This window comes from Trachypithecus francoisi, unplaced genomic scaffold, assembly GCF_009764315.1.
Source record: "Trachypithecus francoisi isolate TF-2019V2 unplaced genomic scaffold, Tfra_2.0 Lachesis_group16, whole genome shotgun sequence".
NCBI lineage: Eukaryota > Metazoa > Chordata > Mammalia > Primates > Cercopithecidae > Trachypithecus > Trachypithecus francoisi.
This window is the reverse complement of record NW_022681461.1, coordinates 44786581-44803792: the sequence shown is the minus strand read 5'-3', so window position 1 is coordinate 44803792 and position 17212 is coordinate 44786581. Positions and strand designations below refer to the sequence as shown.

Genomic DNA, 17212 nt, shown 5'->3' with positions numbered 1-17212 from the left:
AAGGATCAAGACTTTCACAGACCACTGAATACTGACAAGTTAACTATGTGAATCTCTGTTGAGAGGACAGTTCTTGGCCTGTGATATATCTGAATTATTGGGATCATGAACTATATGCAAATGGATCAGATTAATGGGATCTTTATGAATTTTCAAAAAGAATCAGACACACAAAAAGCCTTACAAACAGAAGAAGTAAGGTAGTATTTAAAAACAGCACCTTAGGATCTAGTTTCATCCCATCTTTTCCCTTAAATGCCATGACAAAAGTTAAAAGGGGTCCTGTCCCTTCTGAATGCTGGGCTTCTCATCTAAATTTCAATAAAAACCTTGCCAGATGGGAATTTGGAAGAGTCTGTGTGAGTATGTAAATGGGTGGGTGTGGGCACATGCGGCCTGCATGTGTGTGCCCCCCTGTGTGTGTGTGGAGCATGTGTGAGAATGCATGCACATGTGTGGGGTGGGTCACTATGTGTGCATGCATGTGAATGCATTTGCCTGTGTATGTGTCTGTGTGTGGTGACTGTGTGTCTATCGTGTGTGTATGTGTGCCTGTGTGTGTACCTCTGTGAGTGGTTGTGTCTGTAGGTGAGTGTGTGTATGCCCATTTGTGAATGTGTGTGTGCCCGTGTCTGAGTGTGTGTGCGCCTGTGTGCTGCAGGCGGGAGAGGCTGCTCCGGCTCGGCGAGTGGCAGAGCAGTTAGTACAAAACTAGTAGTGAGAAAGGAAGCTGAGAAGAGGCTGGGAAGAGGCAACCCACCTCATTAACAAAAGCTCAGTTTTGTCCCTGTGGACCCAACCAGCAGAAGGCACGGGCGAGCGGTGGCTGTCCGCCAGGGAGGTCGGGCTCCTTGTAAACAGTTGAAGGCATCTTTATCATGCCCTTCTCAGGGGGAGTCCTGAGACTTGGCACTCAGGAAGTTTGCAAAGCTGCAGCAGCTACCTTGGAGAAGACCAGCAAAGAGAGCAGAGTATGTATGTGAACTTCAGTTCTGTATTTTTTGTGAAGTGGGTTAATGGATTTTTAGTTAAAAGAAATCTCAAACACAGCTGACCTGAAAGACTGGAATTTCAGCTCTCTTCCTTCCCGGGGTTCTTTTTCCTCCCCCTTCCTCTCAAAGCCCTTTAAACTAGATTGCCGGGTCAGTGACTCTTATCCTGCCCGCCAGTTTCAAGGGTTTCTAGCTTTTTTGGCTTGGAAAGGAAAACTACTACCTGTAAGTATCTGTTTTATGTGTTTCTTTTCATTGTGCCTGTGAATGTTCTGTTAGTAGAATGCCCCAGAGACTGTTTATGTGATATCATTAATGCCAAGTAACAATGCAAGGCATCTGCAAGAGTAGGCTTGCAAAAGTTTAATTCTCCTATTAACTCAGAAGGTAGCAACTTGCAGTGTTAGCAAACCAAATGCCAAAAATGGGATTCTTTTTATTACGTGACACAAATTTCTAACTCTCTTCTCAGTCCATCCGCGCTGGCACTTGCCAATGAAATAAGCATTTTTTAACTGTGTAATTTTTTCCTCTGAAATTAGAATGTTTCTTCTCGGCTAAATGAAATGTCAAAAGGAAAAGACACAAAAATGAACAAAACAGATAATATCCTCATGGTACAAACATAGAGAAATTTGGATGAGATAATTTTGGATACCTTTGCTTTAGTTTAGTTATATTTGGAGACATGTTTTCAAAAACATGATTTCTATTTCATTTTGGGGAAGAGCAATAGTGCTGGGGGGGCAAAGAAATGGCATTGTTCGGAAGTTTTGGACTGATTTTTAGGCTCTCTCTGCTCAGTACTGAGATTTGGTCCAGAGACTTTGGTGCTTTCGTAAAGAGTTTCTTTTCATTTTATTCTGAAATCCAGGAAACAATTTCTGGCTTACGGAAATAGTTCATTGTTTTTAAGGTATTTAATTTTAATTTTTGATTTTTTTGTTGTTGTTGTTACTATTGCACCCAGTCTTGTTGCTTGGTGTGCATTACAAAGCTTAAAATGAGCATTTCCGGGAGCCAATTGGTGTTTATAGCCTGGGAATCTTGCTGGAGAGATTAACCTCTGTGGGGCTGCTTCACAGACCGGAGCTAGTGATTCAAATGCTCTTCAGGTTTCTGCTCTGGAAAACTGACACCCGCTGTTCTTGACTCTAGGTAAAGCTTGAAGAGCTGTGTCTCAGCCCCCTGCTTACACTTGATAAAGGTGCCTTCAGCGCAGCTCTAGGAAACTTTGCTGTTTCTCTCCATCAGGCATTCTGAAAACCTACTATGTGTAAGAACCCCCATTTGCTTGGTGAAAGGCAGGTTCTCAGTCCCCAGGCCCAAAGGATTTTAAACCTGGAGTGGTGCCAGGAATCTTCCCAGGTGATTCTGAAGCAGGTGGGTCACACTTGGGTAAACATTGCTCTACATTATCCTTGACATGAAATTTTTGTCATGTACTTGGTTAATATTAAACCTTATATCTAAATAAGAAGCCTGAGTTTGAGCTGTTGTTGAGCCTAACTTCATGTACAACATGGTTTTGCATGCTTGACTGACAAACCAGGGCTTTTAAATCAGTTTTCCACCAACCTCATCTTTTTTTTCTTCTTGCTCCCCTTCTCATCTCTGCCTTTTCATTCCCACAAGGAAAAAAAGGAGTTGAGCAAAGGGACCTGCCTACCATGTTCCCTGCTTTCACATGTTGGGCTATATGACCTGATCTGCCCCCGCATGGCTAAGCAATGTTTGTTTTGGAAACTTTAAACCCAGGACTGTTCTTAATTATTTCCCAGCCTCCTGGGGCTGCTGGGCTGCTGGAGTTGGGCTAGGCTGAGTTGGGGGAAACTGAGCTGGATTTCATGGAATGGTTCAGGAGCCTCGTTCCTAGAAAATGATTTTTGGATTGGAGCATCCCACAGGGATGAGAAGAAACAAAGTGATTCCTCCATGGTGTTAAAATATACGAAAGTCAGAGCTCAGCTTCCATCCCCATCCTTGCATTTTCTGGCATTTAATATTGATATTAAAAAGAAAACTGGACAGGGCCATCAGAGCCCCTTCCTTTCTTCTCTTTCCTCATTCCAACTATTTAGGTGCACCTGCTACATGCCAGGCTCAGTGCTAATTTCTAAGGATTTCAAAATGCCCACTGGGAATGGTATGCACAGGGTGCTTGTCTTCATAGTGTTTCAAATCTTAGCTGTTGCTAACCAGCCTTGGAAGAGCCATCTAATCCCTCAAAGCTTCACTTCCTCATCAGTAAAATGAGTCAAATTAAATGCGTTTCAGTGTCTTCCTAGCTCTGATATTCTGACATTCATAGATATGACTCAGTCTTCTAGACACAGATATGGGATATGAGAGTTTTTCAGCATTTACTTTGAGAATAGGCCTAATTTGGCTAATTGCTTTTCTTCAAAAATTTTCAGATATATTTCTTTCTCTCACAAAGAACCATGACCGCAGGCATATTGAGTTAGACAAGTGTGACCTTTTCAGGGCATGTAGCCATTCCTTACAATGGGATCCTGTAACTCCCTGGAAAGGCTGTTTCCCTGGGCCAGGTTACATACGAGGGCAGCCTCTTATCTTGTCTGAATCTGATGTCGCTACTCCTTTGGAGAGCTGGGTGGTCTGAAGAGGGCTTGGCAGCTTCCACACATGCACAGCTTGCAACCTGACCCTTTCATTCAAGTGATTCAACGGCTTTTGTGCTACCAGGTGAGAGGCTTCAACAGACATCTTTGAGGGGCTGAGCGAAACAAAAAACAAAAGAAAACCCACTCCCTAATGAAATACTGTCTGTACTATATTTTGCCTGTAATGCAGCTTCTCTCACTGCAGTGACTGGAGTGCCATTTCAAAGGGCTCTAAAACTTGGCCATCAAGATAAGAAATTATAGCTATGATTTATGTGCTTTCCTGACAACATCGCCTCTAGCTGTCTGAAGATAATATGTTTGAGTGGAAAACTATTGACTGGAGGACAGGGATCTTGCTAAGTAAGAATATTTTTAAACAAACGTTCATTGCCTCTCATGGGTAAGTTTTTACAGAAGTCAAAAATAGTTTTTGTTTTCTCCCTTACACCTGCCTATTTATGGAAGTGATGATAGGTGGGGAAAATGTGTATTAAAAAGTGATGCCCAAAATGCTCTTTTTGTGCATCATCCAAAGGCTGCTAAGATTGCATGTCACTTTTCACTCTCAAGTTTATCCTTGAAACTTTCTTATCTGGCTCCCTAGCAACAGAGGACTGATAAACGCTCCAGGAACGACTGAGCCTCAAATCCTTTATTGGGTGTTCTGCTTCCCTGGAACTCTTCCCTGCTTTCTATCAAACATTATCAGCTGCTTAGTACTTACAGATGCTCCGTGCACTCTTCTCTTAAAATAAGTAAGCCACAGCTTTGTCTCATTAGCTCACAGGCACTGCCATGGTACCTTCATTCTAAGGCCTACAATTCTTTTTAGCACAAAAATGATTTATTTGGTAAATTACAAACTCAAACCACGGTAAAGTTAGGAAGGTTGCAGAAAGGATAGATACCGCAGATGAAAATTCATCCAAATATTTAAAATTTGTTAGGCATTTCCTATCAAATCTCTTTCATAGTACAGATTTTTTTTTTTGTAAAAGTGATCTTACACCTTAGAAAGACAACAGAGCAACAACACAACAGCAATACTTTAATTCTGTTTTACCTGAAAGTCCCTCTTCATTATTACATGGTAGGATGGTTCCATTTTACCCAATAAGCATTGTGATTGTTTTAAAACCAGAAGGTTGTATTGATGCAAGAGCCCAAATGTTAAATCAGAGAGGTGCAGTAGGAAAAAATAATGACCTTTGAAAAAATTTCACCTGGGTTTTAATCCTAGGCTACAATGTTTTTTGGTTCTGTAATGTTGGCCAAGTTACTCAGCCGGTTTCCTCGGGGTAAAATGAGGGCATTGGTATTTACCTCACTAGATGTTTGTTTATGGAGCATTATGTTCAAGTGTTTAATAAATATTTCTTCTTTGGGAGATGGCTAATACAGGTGTAATGGCTGAAAAGAAAACAAACATGGCAAGCGACTTAATTTATAGGTGAAAAGAAAAGAGAAACAGGAAATAAAATTACATTCCAGATCCCAATGTCTGGGCAGAACAGATCTCAACCCACCACTCCCCTGGCCTTTAACTCTGATCAGCAGCCTGGTTTTCACTTGATTCTTTTTTTTTTTGAGACAGAGTCTTGCTTTATCGCCCATGCGGCAGTGCAGTGACGTGATCTCAGCTCACTGCAACCTCTGCCTCCCTGGTTCAAGCCGTTCTCCTGCCTCAGCCTCCCAAGTGGCTGGTACTATAGGTGCCTGCCACCACCACGCTTGGCTAATTTTTTTGTATTTTTAGTAGAGACAGGGTTTTGCCATGTTGGCCAGGCTGCTCTTGAACCCCTGACCTCAGGTGATCTGCCCCCCTCGGCCTCCCAAAGTGCTAGGGTTACAGGCGTGAGCCATCACCCCTGACCCTCACTTGATTTTTATAGACGGAAAGCCTGAAAGAGATCCGTGAGCTCACAGACTATGAAATTGTTTGGTATGGAGAAATCAAGGGCAATGTGAAAATCATTCTGTCTTCATTTTTTACTGACCCTCCTTATGTAGGTGTTTTAGATAAATGCATAAGGAGATACATCATTTTGTTTTTCTCAAGATTTTGCTCCATTGTAGCAAGGAGCCCGTCAGGGGTAATGTTTATCTGAGAATTTGAAACTCTGGGCTTACGCTATTGTGAGTCTGTGAACCATCACCAAAGGAAGGACATATTCTTTCAAACATGTGGAGAAGCATGTACTCTCTCTCTCTCTGTCTCACCATTTTAAAAAATAGGTCTGGTATTTGCATTTAGTCAGTCACTCAACTGATATTTATTGAGCTTCTCTGTGAAAGATTCAATGATCAGCACTAGAGAAACTTGGGTGAACAGAACAGTCATGGTTATTATCTTCAAGGAGTTTGTAGACCAGGAGAAACAGCAGACTTTTTTTTTTTTTTAATGGCTGCAAATGATGACAAAATGCTTATAGATATGCAACATATGGCAAAGCGTATTTCACGATTCTATGTGAACGGATAAAACTGGTTTGGGAGGTTGAGGCCTGAAGGATGGCCAGAATTTAGCCAGGTAAATGGGGTGGTTGATGGCAGTGGGGAAGGGCATTCATTGCAGGTGGAATAGTATGGACAAAACCTGCAAAGGCTTGGAAGCTGGGGTTGGCAATATGGTGAGTTTAAGGATGGGAAGAAGTCCAGTTTTACTAGCATGTCAATGGCAAGGAGGAGAGTCATGCAAGAAGAGGTTAGAGAGGTGTGCAGGGGACAATCGGGCACAGTTAAAAGTGATCCCAGAAAGTACCTAATCCACACTCCTTCTCTGAAACAAAGAACCCTGTTCTGTGTCTATACCTTAGCTCTTGCCATTATTGGACAACACTGAGGGAAAGTCCTTTCTGAAAGTTAAGTTGAGGCTTTCACACATTCTTCCTGGTTCCGTACCCTGGAACCATCAAGTCACTCCCCTTCAAACATCTAAAGACAGACTATTGTAAAAAATAAAGTGCTGCCAAAGCAGATCTCTTCTTTTCCATACTATGTACTTGGTTTTGGGAAATGTAGAGTTACACAATTTTGCTTATTGGAAGCTAACTTACTGGCTCAGTGCATCATTCCAGGCTCTGATTATCAAAGCTGTGGGTCTTGATTGTGTCCTCAGTGATAACAGTTAATCCTCTTGGATTTGTGCTTTCTGTGAATGGGATAAAGCTTGTCTTCTATATCTTTGTTTAAAGATTTAGAAAAATGTTTAACCAGAGAGAACCAAAAACAAGCTATAAGGCACAACTCTAAATTTTTCTAATGAGAAAATGATGTCCCTAACCTCTCTCTTTTGTTTCCTTTTAAGGAGGAAACTAGTTACTAGTCTCTATAACCCAGAATCACAGAAATCTCTAAGTTTTAATAGAAATAACTCAAAGATATCAATGTGTGTTGGTGTTCTTGTTTTTTATGAGAATGCTTAAGGCACAATAATTGCTGATTTCATTTATTTATACAAAAGTTGAACTCATATTACATGCAGCAGAGAGTGTTGTCCTTCTGTCTTGAAAACACATAGGCAAATAGGTACGCTACCAGGTAGGATGTGATAACTGCCCTGTGATGGGTTTAAATAAAATATGATTTGGGGCCGGGTGCAGTGGCTCATGCCTGTAATCCCAGCACTTTGGGAGGGCAAGGTGGGCAGATCACGAGGTCAGGAGATCAAGACTATCCTGGCTAACATGGTGAAACACCGTCTCTACTAAAAAATACAAATAATTAGCCGGGCATGGTGGCGGGTGCCTATAGTCCCAGCTACTCGGGAGGCTGAGGCAAGAGAATGGCGTGAACCTGGGAGGCGGAGCTTGCCCTGAGCCAAGATCGCAGCACTGCACTACAGCCTGGGCGACAGAGCCAGACTCCATCTCAAGTAAATAAATAAATAAATAAAACATGATTCTTCTGCAATTGGAGGAAGGAAATCTTTCCAGATGAAATGATGAGGTCTTAGGGAATCCTGGATGAGGCATTTCTTGAGGGGTTAATAAATGGAAAGGATCTCAATAAGGATGGAAGCAAAGGCATTCCAAGCAATATAAAATAGCCCCTTTTAACGTGAATCCATTGTCATTTAATGTACTGTGATATAAAGACCCACTGTTCCCCAGCAGTCAAGCCATCAACCATTCGTTTCAAATTACAGACGCAATTGCCTTTTGCTTTCCTCATCAGTCATTCTTCATACTTTTCTTTCCTTTTAATATTTTCTTCATCTTAAGAATATCAGGCTCCTGCTGACTACATGTCATGGTTCAGTCACTTTGGTCTCGTCAGTGACTGTGGCCTCTGCTACCTACTTTCACACGTTAGATCTAAATGAGACCACACAGCATTTTATAAAAATAACTTTACTTAAATTTTGAAAAATAGTCTTTGTCTCAAGTCCTTAGAAATTTCGGAACAATAAAAAAAAGCTGCTGGAGGTGATGATTGGGGATTAAAAGGTCACTCGAGGGTGATTTATCAGTGAGAGAAGAATAGGAGTTAAATGGCCATTTGATTACATTAAATAGTACCCAAAGAGTTTAACACTGCATTTTGTATCCTATTCATAATCCTGTTTACCGTGTAACTCTATTAAGACTTCCTCCTGGTGTCAGTAAGCTGATCTTCCAAATTCTTAAGACATTACTACAGCAAAAGGAAATGAAATAAAATAGCCACATAAACCCACATTTAAAAATCAGTTAGTAATATACTCTGGACTTAGAGTTTGGCAGCAGGATGGGGTGACAAAATTCCTCAGACAGGACTAAAGGACTAGCTTTGCACTTTTACAAAATCTTTCAAAAACCCCAGATGGAACCAATTTTGTCTTTCTCATTTGTCTGTAAAGCCTCTGTGGTGCTGATTTGACTGTTCAAGCTAGGAGGTGGCAGTGTACCAGGTATACCATTTAGCACTCAAGATACTATGTGGCCTCACAATCCATCACTCATGGATTGTTGCTGAATTGCTTTACTGAAAACTATTGGTCTTCATTTACCCCCAGTAGAGACATTTCCTGATCTGTGGCTTTGTAAGTTGCTTTTGTGCCAGTCCCTCGATAGTGCATGGAAATCCTAGGACATGGGATTCACTGATGGGAAAACTCTGGGGTCCTTGCATGTCCCTTCCCCCACTTTAGTTTTTTTCCATGTGAAGAATGGCAAATGATATCAACCATGTGAGCTAATGGAGATACGGTCAGAGATCATATAGTGTTTCACAACAGGCTTGAACATTCACAGCAATGCTCAGAGGCACCTAGTCTGAACTGTTAGCTCTGTGGCCAGAGAGATCTGACATGAAGGCTTTAAAAGCTAAGATTTGTCCAGGAGTGAAAGAAGTTGAAATTCCATGTTAATTAACAACAGCCAAGTGTGGTGGCTCATGCCTGTAATCCCAGCACTTCGGGAGGCCAAGGCAGGCAGATAGTTTGAGCCCAGGAGTTTGAGACCAGCCTGAGAAACATAGTGAGATCTGATCTCTAAAAAAAAAAAAAAAAAAAAAAAAAAATACCAGGCATGGCGACAGGTGTCTGTAGTCCCAGCTATTCAGGAGACTCAGGTAGGAGGATCACTTGAGACCCAGTGGTCAAGACTGCAGTGATCTGTGATCAAGCCACTACATTCTAGCCTGGGCTACAGAGTAAGACCCCATCTCTTAAAAAAATACATAAAAACTATCTTCACAACCCCATGAAGTTAATGAATCCCCACTGTAAGATGATGAATTCAAGACTGAGAAATTTTAAACAAATTTAATTATATAGTAGATTGAGCTTCTTCTGCAGACACTAAAGTGTTCAGAAGGTGAGTAGTTGACTTAGTGTTTATCTTTAGTTCAGATGATTAAATGGGTCTTCCTACAATGAGACATGTGAACTAAAGGTGACCTGTGTTATGCGTTATTATCATACTGTCTCTTTATATAAAGAATCCATTTTATTTTTTAAAAAGTAGTCAATTCCTTTTTCCCCTCAGAAAATTGATTTTTATTTTTTTTGTTATTGAGTGGAAAAAGCCAGATTGTTTATCCCGTGGAGAAAGCTGGAGATAGTAATATGGGCTGAAATGAACAAGATTGAGGTCCATGAACATGTCGAAGAGTGTTATATGGAGTATGGGATGAGGGCCATTGTTTCACTGAAAAATTAACAGAAGTAATTGACACATTAGGAACACAGAGGGGAATTAACGCTTATAGAATGATGTGAGAGACTTTTAATTTACAGATCAGAAGGTTTAAATTTTTCTTGTTTACAGCAGATAATTAAGCAGATAGCCTCCAATCTCCTAATCTGCTCAATAATGATTTAGTATTTTATGATTTTAGAGAGATCTATTACATACTGCCTAAACCTAAATATCCACTTCTACCTTGTCTTAAAACATCGTTCTATAAAGAAGCATGAAAAATATTAGCCTTATGAATAATAAAATTTATTGTTATAATGTATGGACTTATCTTTGTCTTTAAAGATTCACAGCTAGGGACTAAGTTAAAATGCAATAGAAATTAGTGGTAGCACAAAATTTTAGTAGTTAAACTTTATGTTAATTTCTTTCATTTTAGGCTTTGCTTCCTTTCTGACAATTTTGCTAATTTAGCAAAGATTTTTCTCAACATAGGAGAAAACTAAAGTCAGGGAAGGGATATACAAGGACCCTAGAGGCCTCCTACCAAAGAATCCCATTGCCTGTGATTTCCATGCACTCTAAGGTAACTGGCACCAAAGCAACTTACAAAGCCGCAGATCAGGAAATGTCTCTGTGCCACTGACTTGTATACTTACATCTCACACATGGCACTGGCTTTCCAGGGATGGCCATCCCAGTTACTCTGCTAATGAAACGTTCGCTCATGATGCCTCCTTTGGAGCTTCCTGCCTTTCTTTACCTTGTGTCAGACTCTCTATCTAGGACCATCCTATCTTCCTCTCCTCTTCCCAGCCCTCCCCCAACCAACCACCTCCACACTGGGTCTTGCTTTTGGGCTCTTCCTAGTGCTGTTCTTGGAGGTTGCATCCCCAGCCCTAGTCCCACTGATGCGCTCCACCCTGACTAAGAGACTTACTGAGTCTGATGGTTGTTTTAGACATGCCAAAGATCCTAACTTCAGTCTTTGGACACCAAAGCTCCTTTTACCTCTTCTCATACTTAGAGGAGAATAAAATAAAACGCAGTTATTAATACAGCTAATATTTGCAGCAGTGGTTCTCCATCCTGGTTGCTCATTAGAATCACCTGGAGTGCTTTTAAATTCAGATGCCTGGGCCCCACTCAGACAAATTAAATCAGAAACTCTGGGAGTGGTGACTAGGTGATGGTAATATGAAGCTAAAGAGGGAGCCCGCTAGTGTAGGAGTGGCAGTAGAGGCAGCTCCTTCATCTTGGTGTGTTTCCCATTCTCATTAATAGCGCAGACCCAGTAATCCCTCATAAGAATGGTTTGCTTCTTTCTAGGACAGAGGAGTAGGTCTGAAGCCATGAGCGTGAAGTTTATTGGCAGCCAGTACTTTTCCCCAGGCCATGGGAATCAGCCCCCACATTGCACAACTCCGGGAACACTGTTCACGTTGTGGTCTGTGTAAACAGCATAAATGGTGCCCTGGAATTTGGTATGCTGAACTGAGCAAAAACAAGTAAAGGAGTCTCATCACCTTTGGCCAACACCGTAAAGGACAGATCAGTTAGTATGTTTTCCCACAGAAATATCTTCCACCATGATGAGTTTCTGCCATGCTCAGGGACATTACAGTTTGAAGTGTATTTGTCAGCCTATCTGGACATTGCGCCTACAGTAAATATGTTTCTACCTCTAGACAAAATTCTTGCAAACCAATATTTTGAATATAGGCTATTTGTGTCTTGGAGACTCTAAGAAGGTGTTTTAGCCAAGACTGCTTGTGTGTTACATACTGGTTTCACTTTTGAAATATTTCTCTGACTTACTGGTGTTTGCAATTCTTATACCATGTAATTTTTTACATTGCTGTATCCTCCTGCATGTATTTTTTCAACAAATGAGACATCTAATCAGACATTCAGATACTTTATTTGCAGCCTGTGATGTTTATGGAGGTTTTGTTTTTGAACCAGTACTTGAAGCACTTTTAATCGCACTGCCTGAGAACACCCTCCCACCGGCATTCTCCACAGCCCACTCCCAAATTCTACCAGAGTGAGCAGGTCAAGTTTCTCTTTTCTTAATGCCATTAAGCTCAACAAGCAACACTGCATCAGAGACTCTAGCATGTGCGGCAGAATAGACACTGGCACACTGGCATGGGTGTGCAGCCACACGTGGTGTCTCACTGTGAGGACATGGCCTGTGAGACACCAGGGTGGCCCTTGAGTAGCTGGGGGTCAGGAGATCCCTAGAAGAGACAGTCCCCAAAAGCCAGGAAGTGTGATGAAGAAAAACCCTCTGTGATTTGCCTTGTTCCTTTTTTGTTATTGATGGCTCTCCACTACTCTAGAGAAAATTCTCTAGCTGTGTGTGGGTGTCACAGGAGAGTCAATTCAGCCTGAACCATGAGACATGTCAAAAGATGGCTCAACTCATAACTTTTTATAAATTAGTAGACTTTAATTTTTGAGATGTTTTAGATTTATAGAAAAACTGAGCAGAAAGTTCAGAGTTCCTATATACCTTCTCACTTCCCAACCCCTACTTTCCATTATTATTAATGTCTTGCATTAATGTGGTGCATTTGGTACAATGGATGAGCAACTATTATTATCTAAAGCCTATATTTTACAATAGGGTTCACTTTTTGTGTTGCACATTCTACGTTTTGTTTTTGTTTTGTTTTGAGATGGAGTCTCACTCTGTCGTCCAGGCTGGAATGCAGTAGCGTGATCTTGGCCCACTGCAACCTCTGCCTCTCGGGTTCAAGTGATTCTCCTGCCTCAGCCTCCTGAGTAGTTGGGATTACAGGTGCCCACCACCACACCTGGCTTATTTTTGTATTTTTAGTAGTGACAAGGTTTCGCCATATTGGCCAGGCTGGTCTTGAACTCTTGACCTTAAGTGATCTGCCCACCTCAGCCTCCCAAAATGCTGGAATTACAGGTGTGAGCCACCACACCCTGCTGCATTCTTTGGGTTCTGACAAATGTTTAATGACATATATCCACTATCACAGTGGTAGCTTTTAAAATAAATTTTAGAAAAAATTTTCTTCAATAGGTCTGGAATAGAAAGGGGCAGGAAGGGAACTAACTTTGGCTGAGCCTTGCTCTATGTGTGTGCTGGCAACTTTGCTTTACATTGACAGATAGTATCACATTTAACTAGGGTAACAACCCTGAAAGGTGTCAATTATTATCTTCATTTTGTAGATGAGGAAACAGAGCCCAGGGAAGAATAGGAACCTTGCTCAAAGAAATTATGGAACCAAGATAGGTGCACAGGTCTGGTAGAGCTGATTAATAGGCTGGTCTCTGATTATCTTTCTTTTCCTCTCCAAACCTGCATCAAAGAATTAAACTCTCTTATCCTCCTTTTTTAGTGCTACTGAATCATAAAATTATTTACAAAGTTATTTGTAAAAAAGAAAAATAATAACAAATAAAGTGTGTGTAAGTCATAGCTGAAGACCTCAAAATTGTGCTAAGATCCTCAACAGGGAAGAGCATTAAGACTCTTATTAGACTCCTTGACCAGGCTTGATGGCTCATGCCTATAATCCCAGCACTTTGGGAGGCTAAAGCAGGAGGATCACTTAAGGCCAGAAGTTCGAGACCAGCCTCAGCAACATACTGAGACCTTGTTTCTACCAAAAAAAATTTTTTTAATTAGTCAGGCATGGTGGCGAGTGCCTGTAGTCCTAGCTACTCAGGAGGCTGAGGTGGGAGGATTGCTTGTGCCCAGGAGTTTGAGGTGGCAGTGAGCCATGATCAAGCAAGTGTACTCCAGCCTGGGCAAAAGAGCAAGACTCCGTCTCTTAAAAAAAAATAAGAAAATTCTCATTAGAGTTCGATTAAGCCTCTTTGTTGGTTTTAAGTGTTGTGCTTTTTTCTTTTTTTTCTTTACTACATCTCAGTATATGATACTATGCTTTACATTCCTCACTTTGCATTAATGGGTAAAGCAACAACCAATTGTCTAACCCTTGACAAATCAGCCTCTTTGGGCCCCCGTTTCCTCATCTTGATCACCCTATGGTAGAGCAAGGAACATGCTTTCAGGCACCTGGGCTCTCCAAGCTGTCTGCTGAGACTGGAATACCACATAATCTAGTTATAAGAATTTACCTTAGACAAATTATTTATCTATTTCCTTAGCTGTAATATAGGAATAATAATAGAGTTGAGTTCATACATTGTAGTGAAGGTTAAATGAGTTACAAGAGTGCCATGTACAAAGTAAGTGCATAATACATGCTTATTATTGTTATTATATGTAAAATTTGGATAAGCTCCTTCAACTCTAGAATTGTATGATTTTTCATATACTGTAACTTAGGCTCCAATAACATTGCACTTTTTGTCATTTACCATAAAATTTCTTAGGTCATCAAAAGCAGATCTTTACATCAGACCTCTTTACAAAAATATTCATGGTGGTCGATCCCTTTTCCACTACAGACATCTGTGAGTTTGAGTTTTATCATGAGCAAGGAATGCAAGTGAGATGATCAAGGTTACATCACAGCTTGAGGAACAATGCTGAATAGTTTTCTGAATGTCTGAGCAACCTTTTTCACAATGAAGTGTTTCACCCTGAATAGTGGAAGTTTCTTTAAGAGTATACTGGTGAGTTTGATAAAATCATTAGAGCATTTTGCTCCTATGCTATCACAGCAAATACCATTTTATTTTTGTTGTTGTTGTTGTTTTAAGCCAAAGCAAGCTTATTAAGAAAGTAAAGGAATAAAAGAATGGCTACTCCATAGACAGAGCAACACTGAGAGCTGCTGGTTGCCCATTTTTATGGTTATTTCTTAATTATATGCTAAACAAGGGGTGGATTATTCATGCCTCTTTTTTTTTTTTTTTTTTTTTTTTTTGAGATGAAGTCTGACTCTGTCACCCAGGCCAGAGTGCAGTGGCGTGATCTCAGCTAACTGCAACCTCTGCCTCCCCAGTTCAAGCAATTCTCCTGTCTCAGCCTCCTGAGTGGCTGGGATTACAGGTGCACACCACCGCTCCCTGCTAATATTTGTATTTTTAGTAGAGATAGGGTTTCACCATGTTGGTCAAGCTGGTCTCGAACTCCTGACCTCATGATCTGCCCACCTGGGCCTCCCAAAGTGTTGGGATTGTAGGTGTGAGCCACAGGGCCCGGCCCATGCTTCCCCTTTTTAGACCATATAGGGTAACTTCCTGACATTGCCATGGCATTTGTAAACAGTCATGGTGCTGGTAGGAGTGGGAGGGTAGCAGTGAGGACGATCAGAGGTCACACTTATCACCATCTTGGTATTGGTGAGTTTTGGCCAGCTTCTTTACAGCAAACTGTTTCATCAGCAAGGTCTTTATGACCTGTATCTCGTGCTGACCTCCTCTCTCATCCTATGACTAAGAATGCCTAACCATCTGGGAATGCAACCCAGTAGGTTTCAGACTCATTTTACCCAGCTCCTGTTCAAGATGGAGTTGCTCTGGTTCAAATGCCTCTGACATTTCCCCCCTCCCTTTTATAAGAGAACCCTTAATATTAAGAGTTATAGAGGGACGAAGATCTGTATTTTGTAACTTCTTCAGGCTGAATAGGGGTGATGATATTCATGTCTAACTATGAGGATCTCTTGTGTTTGGGGTAGAGAGGAGCTCAATCAGAAAGCGTCAGTATGTCAAGGGCCACTCATAACTGTGGAGTTCCAACAAAAGGTGATAGCTAGAAGATTAATAAATGTTTAAGAAAATGTTGAGTAGGCTTATTCTGCATTCCTAAACAAAGAGTACAACAGCAATATATTCCACAACAGTAAGGCAAAATAAGTAAAATTATCTCAAGTAAACTAAATTAGAAGATTTTTTCATGAGCTGGGCAACTGTTGGAACCAAGCCGATATGGGGTTGTTAGCTGATTCTAATATGTGCCCAGAATTAGAATATTGATCCAGATTTTTACATTACCCATCCCTCTTGTTTCTTCTGAGCAGCAGCCAGAAATCAGTGGTTTGTCCACAGGAATAAGGAGTCAGTCTAAATTGCAGAAAAATACTCAAAAAACAACTGATGAGACTAGAATCTAATCAGGTGTACCATAGTTTTTGAAAGATAATTTCTGTCTCCATTTTCACTAAAGATAAATCATGGTAAGTCCGATTTGCTTTATTATACTTGGCCTGATTATTTGTATGAAGTGCAGCAAGAATAATTATTTTTCACATAGGCTTTTTAAATTGGCTTTGATGGAACTCTGTTCCATAAGGAATCTCAAATAAGACTTTTTTAAAGCTGAGACCGGCCATGGGTTTGTACCCTCAAATACCTGTGAGTTGGGTAAATTCCTCTCCTCCTGAGGTCCCAAGATAACTTGGAGCTCCTGGGCCTGTCAGAAAGTGGCATTCTTTATTTACCACCAGGTCAGGAACCCTGTACAGAAACTGTGTAGACAAGGTATGAGGCCATTTTTTGCAAAGGACTTTTATTGGCTTTACCAGTCAAGTTTAATTCCCCAAAGGAAAGCACACCATTCCAGTCAAGGACTTGGTAAAATGACCAATTTCTCCAACTGTGTCCTGTTACAAAAGAAAACAGATTCTTATTGCACTTATGCAAATAACTATATTGCCATAAGTTAAGAATACTCAAAACTAGTTTCCAAATTCTGGCGAAATCAGGTAGAGAGAAACAAACATGCTCCAAATTTTGTTCATAGGAGTATACTTTACTCAATTGTTAAAAGCTGTAGATAGCTCAGAAGAAAAGTTTTCTTGACTCTAAAAAACAAAACAAAGGATCAGCAACGTTTTAAGCAAAAAGTAGAAAAATCACTTTAGTCTTCTATTAGTTCAGTCCATGCAGTTAACTCCTGTCCTGCTTGATATTTGTGAACATTTCAGCTTTCCAGGAGAGTCCTGAAAGTTGCTTTCCTCTATTCTAATGTGACAGTTGCCAAAGTTATTAGAAACCTGCATTTAAGAACACCTGTCAAAGTGCTATAGCTGATTATAAGAGGATTAAAACAAGACAACAATTGTCAGTGGATGATAAAACGCCTTAGGGCAGCCACTATTAAAGCCACAATTGGCAAGGAAATTTTGTTTACTTCTGTGGCATACAACAATTTTACATAACAATTATAGCTATTAATAACATATACTAAGTCATATTAGAATTATAGGGATTTTTCCATTATTTTGGAACACATACCAGTAACGTATTTATATAAATACAGCCCAAAGAAAGCCAACACTGTTTTATATTTGACAATACTTTCTGTTTTTATACCAAATAAGCCAAATGTCACTGTTGTGTTAATGTACTATTAATGTTAAATCCAATTCTTAATAAAACCTTATAGACAAATGTATTTAATCAGTTTGAACCATAAGTCTCATAAATTTTTATAACCCTTTAAAATGTTTGTGAAAGAGCAGATCAGTGCTCTAAGAAAAACCTGTTGTGCTTTTATTTCAATGTTCAA

The 17212-nt window shown here is 40.4% G+C and overlaps 1 protein-coding gene across 7 annotated transcripts in view; it reads left to right on the top strand.

Annotated features, from left to right (window-relative positions):
- Positions 1–655: 655 nt before the first annotated feature.
- Positions 656–17212, top strand: part of FREM1 (FRAS1 related extracellular matrix 1) — a 169250-nt gene continuing 152693 nt past the window's right edge. For 4 of the 7 annotated variants that reach the window (XM_033237386.1, XM_033237385.1, XM_033237388.1 and 1 more), the window contains exon 1: positions 656–971. The gene's annotated coding sequence lies outside the window, so the exon portion shown is untranslated. Of the gene's footprint in view, positions 1218–17212 lie in introns of all 7 variants that reach the window. The other 3 variants (XM_033237392.1, XM_033237391.1, XM_033237393.1) reach the window with 2 other exon arrangements.